The 21,617-nt window shown below is 58.3% G+C and overlaps 1 protein-coding gene and 2 long non-coding RNA genes across 5 annotated transcripts in view; 1 reads left to right on the top strand and 2 right to left on the bottom strand.

The window, feature by feature from the left end:
* The window catches only part of LOC105869149 (triggering receptor expressed on myeloid cells 1), a 298,495-nt gene that overhangs the window by 142,726 nt on the left and 134,152 nt on the right, over positions 1–21,617 (top strand). The gene's annotated exons all lie outside the window — the stretch shown is intronic.
* On the bottom strand, positions 918–17,486 carry LOC105875868 (uncharacterized). Of its 3 annotated transcripts, XR_012919225.1 has the most exons (7): positions 17,058–17,486; positions 16,894–16,966; positions 16,517–16,613; positions 16,157–16,316; positions 14,803–14,923; positions 14,239–14,363; positions 918–1,131 (listed from the first exon to the last, which is right to left on the bottom strand). It is a non-coding gene; the product is annotated as an uncharacterized LOC105875868 (long non-coding RNA). The 3 variants fall into 3 exon arrangements; XR_002223831.2 differs by having other exon boundaries at positions 16,894–17,486; XR_012919224.1 differs by lacking the exon at positions 14,803–14,923 and having other exon boundaries at positions 16,894–17,484.
* Positions 18,367–20,115, bottom strand: LOC105875876 (uncharacterized). The gene is made up of 3 exons (XR_001156166.2): positions 19,964–20,115; positions 19,404–19,588; positions 18,367–19,298 (listed from the first exon to the last, which is right to left on the bottom strand). It is a non-coding gene; the product is annotated as an uncharacterized LOC105875876 (long non-coding RNA).

Here is a 21,617-nt window from a genome sequence, read left to right on the forward strand (position 1 = left end):
AGCACGTCCACAGCCCTTGAAATCCGCACGTGCGGCCGCAGCCCACGACACTTGTGAACTGAAAGGAATCTTCAAAATCAAGCCCAAATATTACGCTCTAGACTTGAGAGCGGAGGCTGAGAGGGTCAGGCACTTGCTCGGGGTCCCACATTACCTCTGCGGCTCGTGGGTGGGGTTCATAGCCCAGCTTTGCCCGTGAGCGGAGGTGGAGTCCTCGCTGAGGTCTGCACCGATGGAAACTCCTCGCACGTACGGGGCAGGTGTGGCGTGGCGGCCCCGCCTCTCTCTGATCCAAAGTCGGGCTGTGTAGCGAGTGAGGCTCTGTGCGTGACCAGTGTGCAGAGTGGGGGGCGGGGGGCAAGCCTGAGCCTGGGGTCCAGGAAGAAGGGCTGGGCTCTGTGGCAGAGTGGGCAGCACCCTGAACCAGGCATCGGGCGACCTTAGCTTGTGACCTTGAGTACCCCTTGGCGACAGCATCAGCCACAGCGGCATGGTGCCAGGGATTGTTACTGCAGGCACAGGGCTTCTAAAGACGGCTCATGGGAGCAGGGAATGGGAAGGGTTGGGTCTGGCATTTCAGAATCCATGGGCTTCTGGAAGGGAGGGGCCCCATGGTAGCTAAGTCCCGAGTGGCCATAAGGTCAATGTTGAACCCCACTGTCGTCCGCTGGGGGGTTGAGGGGGTTGGGTGAGCTGGGATGCCCCTGCCACATTTTCCCCTGGGGTCTCAAACCTGCAGCTGTCCTGGTTTGGGGACAGGTTGTTCCTGGCAGCCAGGCCTCTGCCGCTGCGGGCCTGCTGTTTCTCCCCCCGGCCCATCACCTGGCTCGGAGCCTGGAGCAGGTTGCTAACTTCTGCTGACACTGGCAGGGCAGCCGCTCCCCGCCTGATACCTCATGGCAGCCACACTTGCACAAATCTTTAATTGTTTAGTTTAAAGAATTGTGTTTTGACCGCGAGGGGATTTTGGCTGGAGCTCAAGAAGTGATAATGATATTTCGCTGCCAAGACGTCTCCTTGGCTCTCTGCGTGTTAATGTGCACTTTCAAGACGCTCCAATTAACTGCATCAGCTCTCGGGGAGAGAAAGGAGCGGGAGCAGCAGAGAGAAGGGAAGGAGTGCGGTGGTGATCTGCAGAAGGCCATAGGAGGGAAAGAGACAGCCCCCCCACAACTTTATTAGCAAACAAATTGGAGGGGGGAGCGGGTGACAAAGTTCATGAAGAGGAGCTCCAAGTGAAGTGGAGTCTCATGCCTGGAGAGGGGGACATTGATGAGAGGGGGCAGGCCCCAAGTCAGGCGACCCACCCCCCACACCCAGAGGGCCCCTCCTTCAGACCGACCTGCTTCTTCTGTGCCCGCTGTGGTTGCTCCACTGTCCCTGTCCTCACGTGGGCCTCTGCCCACATGCCTTCAACTTTCCCGTTCCCGGTACTCAGAGGGAGAGACAGACCTGGGCTCCGACTCTAACCCGACCCCCCCACCGCCCTCAGCCCATCTCCACTCGCCCCCGCCCTGTCCCCTCCAGCCCCACTAGTCTTTGGCTGTTCCTGGAACACCAGGGCCGTTGCATTTGCTGTCCCCTCTACTCAGAATGCGCTTCGCCAAGATATCTCCTGGGCTGGCTTCCTTGCTGCCTCGGGGCTTAGACTGCACATTTCGTGTTGCCCCGTGTGCCCTGTCACTGCCGAACCCACCCACCACCCCGCGTGCCATTGAGCCTTTTTATTATTTGCCTCCACCACTGGCACCTAACCTCCTGGGGGGCAAGTTTTGCGTTCTGCTCGCCGCTGTGTGTGATGGCCAGCAAGCAGGGCAGAGCCTGCCATTCGGGAGGTCCTCAGCTAATACTCATTGCTTGAAAACTGAATGAATGAACTCGGTGCTCAGCATCCTGCCTCATCCCAACATTTCCCCGGCTTTGAATCCTGACTCAACTCCTCGACCATCCTCACTCTGCCTGCGACTCCGCTACCCCGCCCCCAGGACTCTCTCTTTACCCTCACACCTCACTCTCTCACCCCTCATTCACCTGCAGCCCTCGCCCGCCCTCACCTCCTCTGTTATCCAGCTCCCACCAATGAAATCTTGGCCCCTCCCCACTTCAGTCGCCTCCTGCTTAATTAAATGCCCTCTGTCCTCCCTGGAAGCCTGGAGCTCCCCTGGGTTTTGCTGTCCACTTCCACCCTGGGAAGCAGGCCAGGGCCGGAGGGAGGAGGAGCCCCGCTGAGGATCCTGACAGATCTTCAGGTGAAACCCCAGGAGGAAGGATTTCCTGGATCCCGTCCTCCACGTCCTCCACGCCTGCTCACCCGCATCCTCAGTTGCTGGAAGAGCTTCGAGGACTCTGGGCAGGCGCTGGCTCAGACCAGGAGTGGCTGTGGGGGGCTCCTCCCTGGCTACTTCAATGCACCACCCCCACCCCAGAAAACCCAGGAGGACGCCCTCATCTTCCCCTGATCTCGGTCTCCTCCCAGCTCCAGCGTGAAAATGACTTTCCCACATGCCGAAGCTCCCCGTCCCCTTGCACACACGTATCACACTCTGCACACGCTCAGAAACATCTAGAATCTCAAACACACTCCAGAGCTGGGGCGCATGTGAAAGCAAAGGCTTCCTCTGAAGCTACACCCCTCGCAGAGAGACCCCCCAAAGTGGAGGAAAGAGGGCAGCTGGCGGAGGTGGGGCCCAGAGGCTGCCTGGTCCAGAGGGAATGGGTGAGGCCTGAGGCCCCAGCGGGACTGATCAGAACCCCCTCCCCTCTTCCTCCCTTCTCTTGCTCCTGCATCCTCCCTCCCCTGCCCGCCCTCCTCCCCCTCCCTCTGCCTTCCCCCCTCTTCTCATACCCTAAGGCCTCCGAGGGAGGGTCAGCTCTGCTGGCTCAAGTTACAAGAACTTGAAGACAGGAAGATTTAGCGAGGGAGCCCTGGCGGCACAGAGTGCTGTTTGTGGCCTTTGAAACCAGAGGCTGTGAGGCGGGGGCGGGGAGCAGGCGGGAGGCCACAGGACACTCGGGTGAATTATCGCTCCTTTCGGGCTCCGACTTCCAAGGCTCTGGCCGCCCTCCCCCAGCCCCGGCTCCTGTTTCTCCAGGTGCTGGGGTGTTTTCCTACGTGTTAATTTGCCCCAGTTGACGCGCCCCGTTCTTGGCCCCTGGCCCCCCAAGGGGAGACCAGCCCGCCCTGGGATGGGTCAGGAGAGGCCTTGGGGGTGGAGAGACCCTAGAGGTGCGGCCCAAGTCCTGAGGGTCTTGCCCTCAGGCTGGGAGGGGCAAGAGGCGGGTGGGAAGTGTGCGTTTGGAGGGGTGGGTGTCAGAACACTGACTGCACATCCTCCTGTCCAGACTGGCACCCCCACCCCCAGCCCCGGCCAGTTCCCCATGGGCTTGTGCACTCACAGCGACCCCTGCCGGCCCCTCAGCTCCCACCGCCACCTCCTCCAGGAAGCTCACTTGGGCTGCCTGGCCTGGAAAAGAGCTGCGTGAGATGCTTTTGGCTTCTCAGGCGTCCTGTCCCCGGGTCCTCACTAACACACCATGAGGTCTGTTTGGCTCCTAGGAAGATGATTTTTAAAGATGGCATTTTAGAGATGGGGAAACGGAGGCTCTGAGAGGTTAAGCAACTTGCCCAAGCCCACACAGCTCCTGAGAAGCAAGGTTTTCTGAGCTGAAAGATGGTGGCCTCTCCCCAGTGCCGGCCCGGAACACAGTGAGAGTTGGGGTGGGGTGGAAGGCCCACACGGGCAGGGGAGGGGCCTGGCATCCGGAAGGCACTCAGGGATGCCAGGGACCAGCCTGACCTTGCCCATTGACCTGTGCTCAGTTTTCAGTGTTCCTCTGCCAGGCGGGGCTGGGGCCAGGGTCTGAGTTTGGGTCAGAGTCTGTTGCCAGCCCTAGCCCACCCTTAGGGTGGCCCATGTGGGGGGCCCCACACCTCCCCACCCCCTCCCCTCCTCCTGTCCCAGCCCTACAGGCCTGGGGCCCAGGGAGAGGGGTGAATTCCAACTGGGCCTGAGAGCTGGAGTTGGGATCGGAGAGGGGCCTGTTCCACTGCAGAAAGCAAAAAGCCAGCAGTACAAAGGGTCTCCTGGGGACAGAGCCTTTCCCTCTCCCCTTCCCAGGCTGGGCCGGGCAGGGGTGAGGTAGGAGGACAGGGCCAGACTCTGGGGGTGAGGAGAGGGGTGCCACTTGTGACAGTTCTCCCTCCCAGGAGGGGCTCTCCCTGGATCCCTCAGAAGAGTGCCTGCCCCATCCGGGCTTCTCGACTGGCACTCGCCACACCTCCCGGCTCCCCTCCTCCCTGGCTTTGGGACTCCTCTCTCCTCACTTTCTCTCCCAAAGCCCGACAGAACCGCCTCCCTGGGCAAGCCCCCATTTGTCTGTGGGGGCACTGATGTCCCCCCTTCCCATAGTGACCCACTCCTCCTCTTCCTGCCTCTCCTCCCATCCCTCAGCCCTAGGGTGCCCTGCCAGGGCTGCGAGAGGGATGCAGGGAGTGGCTACCTTCCTTCTCTGCTCTTGGGGAAAATGTCAAACCTTGCAAGCTTAGCCATGTAATAGGCAAGGAAAGGAAGCAGAGGCATTCAGGATTGGGGTGATCACACCTCCCCATCAATCCCTCCTTCATCTTCTCCTTTCACCACCCCCCTGCTGGGAGCCGGAGCTCTGTCCCAGCCCAAGACCAAATCCACATCCACCCTGGCACATCACTTTGGCTTTCTGTCACCTGACTTCCTGCTCCTGGCAGAACCCTCAGGCTGAAGAGCAAGAAGGGTGTCAGGGCGGGTGGGCATGCTGCAGGGAGGTGGGGTGCAGAGCTTTCTCGCAGCCCGCCTGGTAGCCCGGTGGAGGTCAAGTGGATCCCACTGCCTTGGATTTGAACCCACTTACTAGTGTGCTCTTGGGCAAATTATTTAGTCTCTCTGGGCCATGGTTTCTTGCTTGGACTAGAACCTCGCCTTTTGCTCACCTGTCCTCTGGAGTTGGTTGTGAGGACAAGCTGTGCCCAGCACGGAGTAGGTGCTTTAAGAATGGTGCTGGATCCCAGGCTTGTTGGTGAGTGAGTGCTTGTATTTGCACTGGGAGAGCAGAAGGGACAGAGGAGGCAGAGATAGCTGGGTGGGAGGTCTCCTAGAGCAAGCTCAAAGAAATCCCAGCGCTGGGTCCTCCAGAAAACTCAGGATGTGTGCAGGGATGGCTTAGATGCTAAGCAAACGGTCAACAGCATCTTTACTGAGAGGTTTTCTTGGCAGTGAGTTGGGCATGATGGGGGCTAGAGAAGGATTCATTATTGATTTATTTGAACACCTTCTATGGGCCATGGCCCTTGCTGGACCACTGTGCCGAGCAGATGCCACATTTCCTGCCCTCGGGGTGCTAACGTTTTAGTGGAGCGACACAGACAAAAAGAAAGTCAAAGGACACATGAAGCCACAGCAAAATCATGGTGAGAAACTCTGAGCAAAAGGGAGAAAATTGGCAAAGGGCTGGGCTGGGTGGCCACTCAGGAGGAGGAGTGCAGGCTGAACCCCACAGGATGAGAAAGGGGTGGGGACAGTGTGATAGGCAGGAGGGGCAGGAAAGATCTCGGCTTGTTTGCAGAACTGAAAAAAGAAAAAGCAAACCAAAACACACACACACACACACACACACACACACACACACACACACACACCCCTGGCGAGGCAAAGACTGCAGGGAACGCAGGAGGATGGGAAAGACGGAGGAGAGGCCCTCTGCGTACGTGGGATGCCGTCGGCCCTGGCGAGTTTTTGCAAGTGCAGCTGGGGGTCACGGGGAAGAGAAGAGTGACACCAAAGGCTGTCTTTGCAGCTGCATGAAGAAGGGATGGGCCAGGATAAAGGTGAGAGCTGGGGACCAGCGGAGGCTGGTTGGGGGTCAGGCCGCCAGCCAGAGGGACTGCCCTAGGGTGGTGGTGGACAAAGTGGGGAGAGGAGGATGGATTCGACCAAGCGGGACTGGCTGACAGGGTGGAGACGAGCCAGGAGGACACCGAAGCTTCGGCAGAGTGTGTCATGACTGAGTGCTGTGGCCGCAAGTGTGACAGCAGGAAGCAAAGCTCGCTCCAGCAAGCTGCTGGGAAGACTTCCTGGGAGAGGCTCCCCGAGGGAGGAGAGTCGGGGGTGACAGCTTGAGCTGTGTTCCTTCCTTTGCCCTTAAACACTTTGCTACACTTACCCTCTCTCCCTGCTTCCTAGACACCCCAAATCCTGCAGCACCAACCATTCCAGTCGTGGCAGAACCTGCTAGGAGTTGGCCTTAACATTCATTCTCATCCTTTTCCTTAGTAATAGAATCACCAATTCTTTTGTTGTGCATTTTTCCCACTCAGAATAAAGACTATGGTTCGCAATCTCCTCTGGGGCTTGGCAGGGCCATGATATGTCAATGGCAGCATGTAGGGCTCCCAGGAAACCTTACATGGAAGGAGAATCCTTCAAGGTTCTTTTTATACTGCTGACTAGAATGTAGGTGTGATGGCTGGAGCTTGAGCAGTCCTCTTGGATCATGAGGTAGGTAGAAGCCACGTATGGAGGAAAAGCGAAAGAATGGAAGGCGCCTGAAATTCTGAGGACTTTGTGAATCTACTCACTCAACTCTCAGCTTCAGATATATTGGAATTTTTAGCAAAGCAGTGATTTCCTGGGAGCAGAGGGGACAGGGCAGCAGCATCCTCTTACTTGAGCTTTGAGAAAGATATGGCCTTGACAGTAAAGAGCAGGGCTGAGACCTCCTACCTTAGCTCCTCAGACACTGGCTCTCCGGAGGGCTTAGGAGGGGCTTGGGAGCCTGCCCTGGAGGCTGACGACCAATGGGTCTGCTCAGCCAGGACTCTGAGAAGGCGCTCGATGTGCTGGCTGTCCTGCTCCTTGCTCACACCCAGCCCAGGCTGCTCCTCACCCTTCTCTACTCGGCCGTGTGCCCAGGGAGGCTGAGCCCTCTGGCCTACTGTTGGGTCTGGCTAGTGGGAATAGCCAGCTGGGGCGGGAGGGTGGGAGGAGAGACTCAGCCGGTCTCTGCCGCAGCGGCACCTCTGACCGTGGCTCCCGCAGGGCGGCCCCTGGTCCGGGGCTCAGCCATCCCTGGATGTGCCCAGCACGTCACTGCCTCGGGCCCTCGGGGTGGCCATGGCCGCCTGCAGGGTTAGTCCGAGGTGCTCCAACTCCCCTAGCTCCTCCCTTAACTCTACAAGCATGCCGTTCGTTAAGTCTCTTCATTTGAACCAATTGGGGGCCAGTTTGGTTTCCCGTTGGGACCCTGTTGGGACAACAGCTTCTGCCCAGGCCACAAAGAAAGCCAGGGGCAGGGGCAGGCCAAGGGCAGGAGAGAGAAAGCCAGAGGGGCAGGAAGAGACAGGACAAGACAGGGGCAGAAAGGCAGAAACAGGGAGAGGTTAAAGGGGTAAAGACAGCGGCAGACGGACACACACAAAGGGGTAGAGACAGGCATGGAGGGAGGGACAGACAGACAGACATACAGAGGCAGGAGCCAGAAAGGCACCAAGAAAGGGATGACACTGAGAGGTAGAAATGACAAAATACGAGACAGACACCCAGGCAGACAGAAACTGGAAACTGGGGCAAACCCAGAGAGGGGGAACAGGGAATAAAAGAGCCAGAGGTTTAGCGACAGACGGATCCCTGGGGACAGTGACATAGAAAGAGGAAGAAACACCCGGCGTGCTGATCTAAGAGGTCTCAGCTGCAAATCAGAGCTCCCTCTGCCTCACCCTCGCCTGGACCTTTCCTGGCTCCACGCTGCACAGCGGCTGGACAGCGCGGTTCGGTCTCTCTGACCATCAGCTCCGGGTACAGCCTTCGTCAGTGGAGCCAAGTGTGTCAGCAGCGTCCCACTCCTGGGGACTGAGGAGCATGAGTGCAGGGATGCAACGCAGAGTGGGAAGCTGAGAGTGCCTGCCTGGAAGGACAGGGGGAGGTGGTGGCTCCCAGGAGCCAGAGGAGAGGGCTGCCCCACAGGACCGTGGCCTGCAGGGGGGGACAGCCAGGAGGCCGCTGGGGGGGCAGACACTCTCACTTCTCTCTCCCGTCCTCTGACCTTCTGCTGCTGCCTCTGTTGGCCAAACCCAAGAGCCCAGTGGGATGCCGGAGGACAGAGAGCTGAGGGATGCGGGGTAGGAGGGGCCAGCCTCGGGGCGCACAGGGAGAGGAGGCTGGAGAGCGGATGCTGAGAGGCAAGTGGAGAGCCCTTAGCATACCGGCCTGCTCTCCCTAGGGTGGCTCAGGGCAGTCTCTGCCTGCTGGGAGCCACAGGGCTGTGGGTGCTCTATGCCTCTCTCAGCTGCAGTTTCTTCATCTGTAAACTCAGGGTAGGAATCATGACAGCTTTCCAGGACCGTCATGAGGACGTGTCACCTGACACTGCATCTGGGAAGATGCCTGGCATGGGGCCTGCCCCACTGCTGTGCTTGGCAGGGTGGAAGCAGCTGTTTCTCCCTCTTGTGCAGAGCAGCCTGGGGTGGGGGACACTGTGACAGTGCACCACTGCGGGATGGTGCACCCCTGCGGGACAGTGCACCACTGTGGAATGGTGCACCCCTGTGGGGCAGTGCACACCTGGGGGACGGTGCACCCCTACACGACAGTGCACCACTGCGGGACAGTGCACCCCTGCGTGACAGTGCACCCATGCAGACAGTGCGCCACTGCACCACAGTGCACCACTGTGTGACAGTGCACCCCTGCTGGACAGTGCACCATTGAGTGACAGTGCACCCCTGCTGGACAGTGCACCACTGAGCGACAGTGCACCCCTGCATGACAGTGCACCACTGAGTGACAGTGCACCCCTGCGGGACAGTGCACCCCTGCACGACAGTGCACCCCTGTGCGACAGTGCACCACTGAGCGACAGTACACCCCTGCATGACAGTGCACCACTGCGCAACAGTGCACCCCTGCATGACAGTGCACCACTGCGCAACAGTGCACCGCTGCGGGACAGTGCACCCCTGCGGGACAGCGCACCACTCAGTGACAGTGCACCACTGAGTGACAGTGCACCACTCAGCGACAGTGCACCCCTGTGGGACAGCGCACCACTCAGTGACAGTGCACCCCTGTGGGACAGCGCACCACTGCGGGACAGTGCACCCCTGTGGGACAGCGCACCACTCAGCGACAGTGCACCCCTGTGGGACAGCGCACCACTCAGTGACAGTGCACCCCTGTGGGACAGCGCACCACTCAGTGACAGTGCACCCCTGCGGGACAGGGCACCACTGCAGAACAGTGCATCCCTGTGGGACAGCTCACCCCTGTGGGACAGCGCACCACTCAGTGACAGTGCACCACTCAGTGACAGTGCACCCCTGCGGGACAGGGCACCACTGCAAGACAGTGCATCCCTGTGGGACAGCTCACCCCTGTGGGACAGCGCACCACTCAGCGACAGCGCACCACTCAGTGACAGTGCACCCCTGCGGGACAATGCACCCCTGTGGGACAGCGCACCACTCAGCGACAGTGCACCCCTGCAGGACAGTGCACCACTCAGCGACAGTGCACCCCTGCGGGACAATGCACCCCTGTGGGACAGCGCACCACTCAGCGACAGTGCACCACTCAGCGACAGTGCACCCCTGTGGGACAGCGCACCACTCAGTGACAGTGCACCCCTGCGGGACAGCGCACCCCTGCGGGACAGCGCACCACTCAGTGACAGTGCACCCCTGCGGGACAGCGCACCACTCAGTGACAGTGCACCCCTGTGGGACAGTGCACCACTCAGCGACAGTGCACCCCTGTGGGACAGCGCACCACTCAGTGACAGTGCACCCCTGCGGGACAGCGCACCACTCAGTGACAGTGCACCCCTGCGGGACAGCGCACCACTCAGTGACAGTGCACCACTCAGCGACAGTGCACCCCTGTGGGACAGCGCACCACTCAGTGACAGTGCACCCCTGTGGGACAGTGCACCACTCAGCGACAGTGCACCCCTGTGGGACAGTGCACCACTCAGTGACAGTGCACCCCTGCGGGACAGGGCACCACTCAGTGACAGTGCAACCCTGTGGGACAGCGCACCACTCAGTGACAGTGCACCCCTGCGGGACAGCCCACCACTCAGTGACAGTGCACCCCTGCGGGACAGGGCACCACTGCAGGACAGTGCATCCCTGTGGGACAGCTCACCCCTGTGGGACAGCGCACCACTCAGTGACAGCGCACCACTCAGTGACAGTGCACCCCTGCGGGACAATGCACCCCTGTGGGACAGCGCACTACTCAGCGATAGTGCACCCCTGCAGGACAGTGCACCACTCAGCGACAGTGCACCCCTGTGGGACAATGCACCCCTGTGGGACAGCGCACCACTCAGCGACAGTGCACCCCTGCGGGACAGCCCACCACTCAGCGACAGTGCACCCCTGCGGGACAATGCACCCCTGTGTGACAGCGCACCACTCAGTGACAGTGCACCCCTGCGGGACAGTGCACCCCTGCGGGACAGCGCATCACTCAGCGACAGCGCACCACTGCGGGACAGCCCACCACTCAGCGACAGTGCACCCCTGCGGGACAATGCACCCCTGTGGGACAGCGCACCACTCAGCGACAGTGCACCACTCAGCGACAGTGCACCCCTGTGGGACAGCGCACCACTCAGTGACAGTGCACCCCTGTGGGACAGCGCACCACTCAGCAACAGTGCACCACTCAGCAACAGTGCACCACTGCGGGACAGCGCACCACTGAGCGACAGTGCACCCCTGCGGGACAGCGCACCCCTGCGGGACAGCTCACCCCTGTGGGACAGCGCACCACTCAGCAACAGTGCACCAAGTGCACCACTGCGGGACAGCGCACCACTGAGCGACAGTGCACCCCTGCGGGGCAGCCCACCACTCAGCGACAGCGCACCCCTGCGGGACAGGGCACCACTGAGCGACAGTGCACCCCTGCGGGACAGTTCACCACTGCGGGACAGCGCACCACTCAGCGACAGCGCACCCCTGCGGGACAGTGCACCCCTGCGGGACAGTGCACCACTGCGGGACAGTGCACCATGGTGGGACAGTGCACCCCTGCGGGACAGCGCACCACTGCGGGACAGTGCACAACTGAGCGACAGTGCAACACTGAGCGACAGTGCGACAGCGCACCACTGCGGGACAGCGCAACACTGCGGGACAGCGCACCACTGCGGGACAGTGCACCACTCAGCGACAGCACACCACTGTGGGACAGTGCACCACTCAGCGACAGTGCACCATGGTGGGACAGTGCACCCTGCGCGACAGTGAACCACTGCATGACACTGAACCACTGAGGGACAGTGCACCCTGCGTGACAGTGCACCCTGCGCGACAGTGCACCCCTGTGGGACAGTGCACCCTGCACGACAGTGCACCCTGCGCGACAGTGCACCCCTGCGGGACAGTGCACCCCTACGGGACAGTGCACCCTGCACGACAGTGCACCCCTGCGGGACAGTGCACCCCTGCGGGACAGTGCACCCTGCACGACAGTGCACCACTGCGGGACAGTGCACCCCTGCGGGACAGTGCACCCCTGCGGGACAGTGCACCCTGCACGAAAGTGCACCCTGCGGGACAGTGCACCCCTGCGGGACAGTGCGCCCTGCACGACAGTGCACCCCTGCGGCACAGTGCACCCCTGCGGGACAGTGCACCCCTGCGGCACAGTGCACCCCTGCGGGACAGTGCACCCTGCGGGACAGTGCACCCCTGCGGGACAGTGCACCCCTGTGCGACAGTGCACCCTGCACGACAGTGCACCCTGAGCAACAGTGCACCCTTGTGGGACAGTGCACCCTGCGGGACAGTGCACCCTGCACGACAGTGCACCCCTGCGGGACAGTGCACCCTGCACGACAGTGCACCCTGAGCAACAGTGCACCCTTGTGGGACAGTGCACCCTGCAGGACAGTGCACCCTGCACGACAGTGCACCCCTGCGGGACAGTGCACCCCTGCGGGACAGTGCACCCTGCACGACAGTGCACCCCTGCGGGACAGTGCACCCCTGCGGGACAGTGCACCCCTGCGCGACAGTGCACCCCTGCGGGACAGTGCACCCCTGTGCGACAGTGCACCCCTGCGGGACAGTGCACCCTGCGCGACAGTGCACCCTGCGCGACAGTGCACCCCTGTGCGACAGTGCACCCCTGTGCGACAGTGCACCCCTGCGGGACAGTGCACCCTGCGGGACAGTGCACCCTGCGCGACAGTGCACCCCTGCGGGACAGTGCACCCCTGCGGGACAGTGCACCCCTGCGCGACAGTGCACCCCTGCGGGACAGTGCACCCCTGTGCGACAGTGCACCCCTGCGGGACAGTGCACCCTGCGCGACAGTGCACCCTGCGCGACAGTGCACCCCTGTGCGACAGTGCACCCCTGTGCGACAGTGCACCCCTGCGGGACAGTGCACCCTGCGGGACAGTGCACCCTGCGCGACAGTGCACCCCTGCGGGACAGTGCACCCCTGCGGGACAGTGCACCTTGCACGACAGTGCACCCTGCGCGACGGTGAACCCCTGTGCGGCGGTGCACCCTGCGCGACGGTGAACCACTGTGGGACGTTGCACCACTGCGCGATTCCCCCAGCCTCAGGCCAGCAGTGAGCAAAGCCTGGAAGACGACAGAGCAGCCCTCCAACAAAGAAAGGGTGACAAGGCCAGCAGGAGTGAGAGCAGACACCAGAACATGGGGGAGCAGCCAAGAACACCTTGTAGAGGAGGTGAGTGGGACAGAGTTTTTATCTAATATTTAAACATTTTCACTCTAGAAACTTTAAGCATACACTAAAGTAGATGGAATGGTATAAACGGCTTCTATGTCTTCCCTCCCCTAGCCTCAACCATGAGCCATTCATGGCCAATCTTGTTTCTCCTATATCCCCCTATCTCTCCTCATATTATTTTGAAGAAAATCACAGACATTATACTAATATTATTTCAGCCATAAATCAATCTTTCTTTTTCTTTCTTTCTTTCTTTCTTTCTTTCTTTCTTTCTTTCTTTCTTTCTTTCTTTCTTTCTTTCTTTCTTTCTTTCTTTCTTTCTTTCTTTCTCTTTCTTTCTTTCAACAGAGTCTTGCTTTGTTGCCCAGGCTAGAGTGAGTGCCGTGGTGTCAGCCTAGCTCACAGCAACCTCAAACTCCTGGGCTCAAGCAATCTTTCTGCCTCAGCCTCCCTAGTAGCTGGGACTACAGGCATGCACCACCACACCTGGCTAATTTTTTGTTGTTGTTGTTTCATTTTTTAGTTGACTGGCTAATTTTTTTCTATTTTTAGTAGAGACAGGGTCTCGCTCTTGCTCAGGGTGGTCTCGAACTCCTGAGCTCGAGCAATCCTCCCGCCTCAGCCTCCCAGAGCTAGGATTACAGGCATGAGCCACTGCGCCTGGCCCATAAACATTTCTTATGCATCTAAAACAGGTAAGAACTGTTTAAAAATAATTTCAATACCATTATCACATTTAAACAAATTAGAATTAAGGCATTAACTCCAACAGCAACAAGCACACCTAGCACCTAGATCTAGGTTTCCAAGAAAAGGAGCCGGGGCTGCTTGGAGAAATGGCTGCTTCCAGCACTAGGGCAGAAAATGTGCAAGACAAGTTTGGAGTGTCATATAGTGCCAGAAAGTATGCAAGTGCTTAAAGCAAAACAAAACAAAAGCCAAAAACAAAACCCCCACATTGATGGGAGTAAGTCAAAAGGACACAGGAGCTGATTGAAATAGCTCCCAATGGCTAAAGCTGGAACAATTTGAGCACCAAAATAAATATACTAGTATTGGATTATTACCCAAAGCATAAAATAAATATCCCTGAGTCCATGCTGATATAAATAATTGAATAAATAAATAAATGGGGGAGAAGAGAGAGAAATCTCTCATGCAGAAGAAATCCAAATAATTTATGCAGCTACTCTGCCCTCAAGGAGGGAGGGCATGACTCCCCAGCACTTAAGTCATGCGGGCTGAGCATGGTGACTTCCCTCCAAATAGGACAGTATGGACAGGGGTGGTGGGAAAGACCAACTTTGCAGTGAAGAGAGTTGAGAAACACTATTTAAGCCACGTGTTCAAGGCCCACATCAATAGTCACATACCCTACATATGGTGTGACACAAATGGCACTTTACCTCTGCAATCTTCATCCCTAAAACCCATAACCCTAGTCTAGTCATGAGAAAAACATCAAACTCCAACAGAGAAACATGCTACAAGATACCTGGCCAGTGCTCCTTGAAACTGTCAAGGTCGTCAAAAATAAGGAAAGTCTAAGAAATGGTCACAGCACAGAGGAGCCTGAGGAGACACCATAACTAAATGTCCTGTGGTGTCCTGGCTGGGATCCTAGAACCAAAGAAAAGACACTAGGTTAAAACTAAGGAACTCTGAATTAACTAGGGGCTTCAATTAATAACAATGTATCCATATTGGTTCATTAACTGTAACAAATGTACCATACTAAGGTAAGATGTTAGCAACAGGGGAAGCTGGGTGCAAGGTATATGGGAACTCGCTGTACTATTTTCTCAGCTTTTTGTAAACCTAAAACTGTTCTAAATAAGGGTCTATTATTAAAAAGTTAAGTCTTTAATATCAACAAATATCTGGTCAGTGTTCAAATTTTCAATTGTGTGGCTGGATTCAAATTAGGCCTCCATATTGCGATTGGTTATGGACTAAGTGTTGAAGAAGGTCATGGAAATACCAGGAGAGAAAACATCTACATTGCATGATACAAATCTTGGGCAGGAGAATTGAGGGCAGGGGTGGAGAGTGCATGTACCTTTATGTAGATACTTTATGTAGATGCTTGTTTTGGCCTGAGCATCACAGGAAAGGGGAGGCGATAGAATTTCACTGTGGAGACAGGGACAGTTGGCCCCAAGTTGTCAATCAAAGGAAAGCTGAAAGATATGATGGGTGCCTTGAATTAATAGAATTCAAGGTCTTGCAAGTTCCCTGCCTCTTGTCCATCGTATTGCCATTGATCTGCCTAAAGCAGCAGTCCCCAACTTGTTTGGCACCGAGGACCACTTTCATGGGTGATAATTTTTCCATGGATGGGGGTGGGGTGGTGGTGGCGGCGATGATTTGGGGATGATTCAAATGCATTACATTTATTGTGCACTTTATTTCTATTATTATTGCATTGTCACTTGCCACTCACTGATAGGGTTTGGATACGAGTCTGCAAGCAATTGATTTATGATGGTCTCTGTGCAGTCAAACCTCTCTGCAAACGATAATCCATATCTCCAGCCGCTCCCCAGCGCCAGCATCGCCGTCTCAGCTCCGCCTCAGTTCATCAGGCATTAGATTCTCATAAGGAGCCCACAACCCGGATCCCTGGCCTGTGCAGTTTTCAGCAGGGTTCCTGCTCCTGCGAGAATCTAAGGCCGCTGCTGGTCTGACAGGAGGCGGAGCCCATGTGCTGATGTGAGGGATGGGGAGTGGCCGCAGATACAGATTCTCGGCCAGTTCCTAACAGGCCATGGAGCAGGGGGTTGTGTGTGTGTGTGGGGGGGGGGACCGGGGACTGCAGGCCTGGAGGATGATGTCATTGTGCTCTCCCACTTTGGCAAGTAACTTATCTTCTCTGAACTTCAGTTTCCTTATCTACAAAATTTGACATATTTTCAACTTTTTAGGGATATTGTGAAGATTAAATGAAATAATGCAAATGAAAATGCCTCAGATTGTGTCTTTCTTCTCTCTCTTTTGGGGCAGAAGAAAGTGGTAGACTATTGCTGATCTAACAAAAATATTTATTTTGGAGAAAGGTGGGGTAGAGGGGTGGCACCTGGTGAGTGGGAGGCCTCCTTGGCAGAGGGTGCGTGTTGGCTTTTGAGAGGTAAGGTCTTGACGGGAGGTTTGATAACAACTGGAGGCCACACTGCCACTGGGGCCAGCTGTCGCGGGGCCTGGGAGGCACTGGGCCTCTTAAGAGAGACCTGGGGCCTGGCCTTAGTTGGAAGCTTTGGCTCTGCCTTGGTGGTCTTCACGTGGGAAACTGATGGAGGCTTCATCTGAGGCTGGTCCCTCAAAGAGATGAGCTCCTCTTTGGAGGACAGGGAGGGGAGGGTTTGAAGGGTGGACCGGGGGGGCAGGATGGGCCGGCGCTGGCGGCGGAGCATCACCTTTGTCATCAGGCTGCAATTACAGAGGCAGGTCGCAGGGAGGGGGGGCAAGGAGAAATATATGTCTTCCCACCACGGAGCCTGCTCTCGGGAGTACCTGGGCCAGGCCATCAGCCCCCACTCCGACTCCTGCCTGGGCACTTGGAGGAGTGTCTCGTTCCTGAGCAAAGGGACAAGGGAGACTCCGATCAGGGTGGAAAGGCAGACCGAGAGATGAGGCAATGGCAGAGATGTGCATTAAGAGGCAGCGACTGAAGGGTCTTGGAGAAGAGGCAGGGGGCCAGGATGCCAGCGTGGGAATCAGGGAGAGAGAGACAGCGCATGAGGGTGAAAGCAAGAGCAACGCACTGCCACACACACCCTGTTTCTTCTTCCTCCTCCTCCTCTTCGCCACAAACGTCCTCCACTGATGGGATCTCGCACACAGGTGCGGAGACAGGGCTCACCCCCCTTTCCTCTTAAAGAAAAAGAAGTGAGAGAGGAGGGGGGACCTCAGACCAGGAAGGGGATCCCGATTGAGAGGACATCTTGGGTTTGGGAGAGGAGTCAGAACCCCCCCCATCTCCTCCCACATCTCCCCAATAACACTCCCATCCCAGGTCCCTGCGTTAGCCCTGGCTATTCCAGGCTGTTTGAATGCTGTTCCCACCACCTGGAACACTTTGCCAGCCCCCTCTCTGCTGATAAAATTTCTACCAGTTGTGCAAAGCCCGCTCAAAGCCTCAGCCATTCTTCACCTTGGAGCATTCCTCGTTTAGGTCCCCTTAGTCCCTTGCTCCTCTGTGATGGTCGAGACCACATGCTTTGCACCTAGCATGTAAAGTACGCTGATTGAAATCCTTATCGCACCATGGTGGGTTTTAAAAATGCATAGCTTTCTTTCTAACTGGCGTTTCCTTACAGATTTGGACTTGTGGTCATCTCTGCTTGTGCCTGTCCTTGAGAAGGATCTCCAAGTTCACTTGTCAAATGGATGAAAGGTCGTGGGACCTGCCCCATCCCATCCTCCCCTTTCTGGGCTGAGAAAAGGGGAGAGAGAGGGCTGGGATGGAGAGGTGCCTGGAGTCCTTCAAGGTTCAAAAAGAAATGAACTCAAAGGTGCCAGCCACACCTCCAAATCCCACTGTGACGTCATACTTGTGGGTCACACACCCCAGGGAGCCATTGTGGCTTCACCAAACCTGGCCTGGGTGAACTCTCTGGAAGTTCACTGCACCCAAATCTCCCCCAGATCCTCCGTGCCACACACGGACCCCTTGGGTCATTTTGGGAGCCCTTTCCTTCCCTGAGGGGTCAGGCAGTTGCCCACTTTAAAATCCTCATGATGGGTGCTGGGAAGCCGGGTATCAGGGCCTGGAGTGGGCGGGGAATGGGCAGGAAGGGGCATCCTTCGTATCGCCGGAGGCTCCCAAACCCAAGTCCAGGCCCTGGCAGCGGCTTGCTGTGCAGAGCTTTACGGGGAGGGCCCTCACCCGAACAGGCACACTCAAGGCCCACCTGGGCAGTGGGGAAAGCTGAAGCTAGGAAAGCCAGGGGCCGAGGTGAGCCCTAAGGGGGAGGTGAGCCCTCTGGGGTCACCTGCTAGAGTCCAGGACACTTCCTGGGACTCTGGGTACTGGCTTTCTCTTAGCCTTTTCCACGCTAGAGTTGTGCACTGTAAGTGCCCTTCAGAATCCACCAGGCACTGTTTTCCATTTTCATTTTCCTTTCTTGACAAGGACCCCTCCTTCCCTCACCTCCCCTAGTGTATCTCCCCCCACCCCAGGAAGCGGTCCTCCCGCCAGCCCCCGCTGAGGGGCCTTTCTCCTTCTGCCTTGGTGTCGGCCACCTTGCTGGTGTTTCTGCTCAGAGCTTGCCAAGAGGCTCGCACTCTAACGGAATTCACTGTGATCCCAACGAGCGCGTCTGCAGCAGTGCAGCTGGGGTCCTAGGGCTGAAATCCATCTCTGAGCAAGCGAGCCAGAGAGGGTGCAGGGACTGTCTGTGGCACCACCATTGCACAGGGAGTCTCCAGCCTGTGCTGGGACTGTCGCAGTGACGGGAGGCTCAGTGCCTCCCAGGCCGCCGGCTCAGCTGTGAAATAATCCCAAACCACTCGGAATGTCTGCCTTCTATTGAGCCACAGCCTGACTCCTGTTTTGGTTTGTGTGCGTGTGTGTGTATGTTTTTGGATGGACACAGAGGAGGCACCACTGAGCACACAACCACTTTTGGAAAAAGAAGTTGTTTGTTGTTTTTTTACCAAAAAGCTCCATAACCGGCCGCCTCTGGGGCTGGAGAACCTAGGGTTCCAAGAAGGGGAGAGGAGAGAGAAGACGGAGTATAGGAGGGAGGAGGAACATCCAGGGCACAAGAGTCTCCAGCACAAAGGGCCACTGGGGAAGTGGAGGGAGACAGGAGGAGGCTTGGCTGGTACAAAAGCTTGGGGTTGTTGAGGGAATGAAGGAAACCTAGAGGTCTTCCATTCACAGAAGTCCCCAAAGAAAGGCCTTTTCTTTCTGGCAACTCTGGGCAAGTGACTTCATCAGCTGGAGCCTCAGTATCTTCATCTGGAAAGTGGGTATAATTTTAGTACCCACCTCCTAGGCTCGTGGGGATTAAATGAGACAAATAGTGAAGTAGTGCCTCCACACACTGTGCACTCAATACACTGTAGCAATAATATATTGTATATCATAGAATATTAACTCTTTTTTGAGCCCCAATTTTCCTTTCAGCTCCAGAATCTGGATCCCAATTCTGCCTCTGTTTAAAAAAAAATCTGTCCCTCCCATGTGTGTGGTTCCTCTTCTCAGTGGCTCCCTGTGGCAGACAGCAGCCATCCCTGGGTGGAGCAGGGCAGAGGCTCCCTGTCCATTACTCAGGGTTTCCAAGGCCCTGGCGGGGACTCCCTTCTCCTTTCCAGGCAGTTCCAGGGACAGGAAGTGGGTATGTTTGGAGAGGGAGCCTTCCCCAGTCATTGTGCCAGCCGTCAGCATCCCAAAGTCAGGCCCTGGAGCCTCCTGGCCTGGCTGGCCTGGCCACCTGCTCCAGCCTCCTCCTCTCCCCACCCCTCCAGGGGTCCTGATGGCCGGGCAGTCAGGCACAAACTCACTGTATGACCTTAGGCAAGTCTCTTCCCCTCTCTGGGCCTCAGTTTGCTCTAGAGATAAAAAAGGAGAAAAGAATTATAATTCCATGACTTAATGGTGTAAGTTATTCAGTTGGGGAAGGGGAAGGGGAAAGTTAAGGAAATGAAGGATTTTACCCAGTGGAGTCCAGGCGCTGGTCTTCAAGAAAAAGCGTTGGGGAAATCATCTGAATAACACTCCCCAGTGACCGGGTGATCTCAGGAGAGGAGGCCAGCTTGACCAACTCCCAGACTCAGAGAACACCTCCATCCTCTGCTTTCCTTCTCTGGTTCCAGCCCGGCACCTTCCAGGGGCTTTAACCCTGTTTACAGAAATGGGAATTTGCATGATGAAAATAACCCCAGCCGGACTGCGATTTTACTGCGCTTGGCACGGGGCTCGGAAAAAGCGGCTGCATAGCCAATTACTGGAATTTTTAAACACAAATAATATTTTATGGGATCAGTGGGCTGGCGCTGGGCCGCCGCACCCGGCTCGGCTCCTCCGCCCACAAACAAGCTCCGATTGTGCGGCGGGCGAGCGCGCCAGCCCCGGGACCGGGGTGGGAGCGGCGCGGGCGGGGGGCCGGCGCGGGCAGGTGCAGCGCAGGGCTGGGCGGCCACGGCGGGCGCCCCACCGGCAGGGAGCGTCGGCGAGGCCAGGGCCCGGGGTGGGTGCGCCGGGCGCCCCGGCTCACCTGCAGCGCTGCGCCTGGAAGCGTTTAGTGCGGGAGGGCGCGCCCGGCGCTAGCTCCCCCGCCTGGCGGCCGCCCGCTGGGCCTGGCCCGCGCCCCGCGCCCTTGGCATAGCTGAAGCCGCTGCGCCGCCTCCGGAAGGCCGGCTTCCCGGAACGGCCGGAGGGCGGCGGGGAGTCCGCGCAGAGGCCCAGGAGCCACGCCTCGCCTTCCCTCTCCCGCCCGAGCCCCGCTGGCGCGCGGGAGTCAGACCCAGGAGCCGCGCGCCGCGCCTAAGGGGCCAGTGCAGGTCGAGGGGTACAGCGAAGGTTAGGGGGGACGCTGTGCGCCGGGGATCCTCAGCCCCGCGCGCTCCGAGACCGCCAGGCCTGGCCAGGGCCCCAGCCGTCCGCGGCCTGGGTCTCTTCTTCGGCCGTCTTCGAGCCCTCCCCCGCTGGGCGGGCGCCCCGGCACGCACAGGGTTAAGCGGGAGCAGGTGTGTAGCCAGATGCCGCTGACCAGCCCCTCCCCTGCAGCCCAGTCGGCCTCCTCCTCCTCCGCCCACCCGCTCAGAACCAAACAGTCCCAAATAAAAGTGCTATTGTTGCCGGGCCTTTCCCCACCCCCGTCGCTGCCCCGCCACCTGGAGCGCAGCCCGGTCCCCTCTTCACCTGCCCCTGGGCAGGCCGAGGGAGGGGTCGGGGAGGGGAAGTGGGGCCTAGGAGCAGGGACTTCCGCTCCCCCTGGCCCCCAGCTTCCCTTCCCCCGTGCCCGCAGCACTGACCCCAGGGCCCAGGGGCGGGCGCCACCGCTTTGTGGTGGGGGGCTCCTTTCTAGCTCGAGAGAGCCGGGTTCTGGCCTCCCCGCCGCGCCTCCCTCTAACCCCTTCCTCACCGGCTGGGGAACCGCGGGTTTACGCGGCTGGCGCGACACGAGGCCCTGTGCGGGGTGTCCAGGGCTGCGCCAGGCCCACTGGGGCTCGGCAGTTGGCAGCGGGCGTTGGACCGTGTGTGTGTGTGTGTGTGTGTGTGTGTGTGTGTGTGTGTGTGTGTGTGTACTGTCTCCAACAACAAAAAGGCAGCTCAAGAGTGATGCCCTTTACCGACGAGGAAACTGAGGCACGGAGAGGTGCAGCGTCTAGTTCTGTCGCAAGGATGGTAAATATGACTTCGCACAGGACTCAGGTCCTGCGACACCACGGGGTCTCTGGTGCTCATTTGACCCACAGAGATCGAGGGACCCGTGGAGTCTGGCACCGTCCATACTCACCCTCGGACCTTGGGCGAATTACCCCTCCCCTCGGTTTCCTGGGCTTTAGATCGAGGTGGGTACACTACTGTGGTCCCCCAATTCCCACGCTGACACTTGGACTCCAAGGGGCTGGCGGGTCTCCGCAGGTCTGGGGCCCGGGGTGGGGCTCCACGCGGGAGCTAGGCAGCCGCCGCCTGTGCCCGGGGAGGAAAACGTTTCCCCTCCCGCCCCCCTTCTCCGCCAGCCTCGTCCGCCCTGCCTCCATCGCTCCCCGCAGGCCCCCGGGAGGCTGAACTGCGAGGTTAAACAAATATCTGACGGTGGCTCAAGGAAACAGTCAGGACCGTTGCCGAGAGAAGAAACCCAGACCCCGGCGGAGATCCGCCCCTGCGCCGGAGCAGCCCCCGCTCGCCCGATCCGAAGCTTG

This window comes from Microcebus murinus, chromosome 5 (assembly GCF_040939455.1).
Source record: "Microcebus murinus isolate Inina chromosome 5, M.murinus_Inina_mat1.0, whole genome shotgun sequence".
In the NCBI taxonomy this organism is placed as follows: Eukaryota; Metazoa; Chordata; class Mammalia; order Primates; family Cheirogaleidae; genus Microcebus; species Microcebus murinus.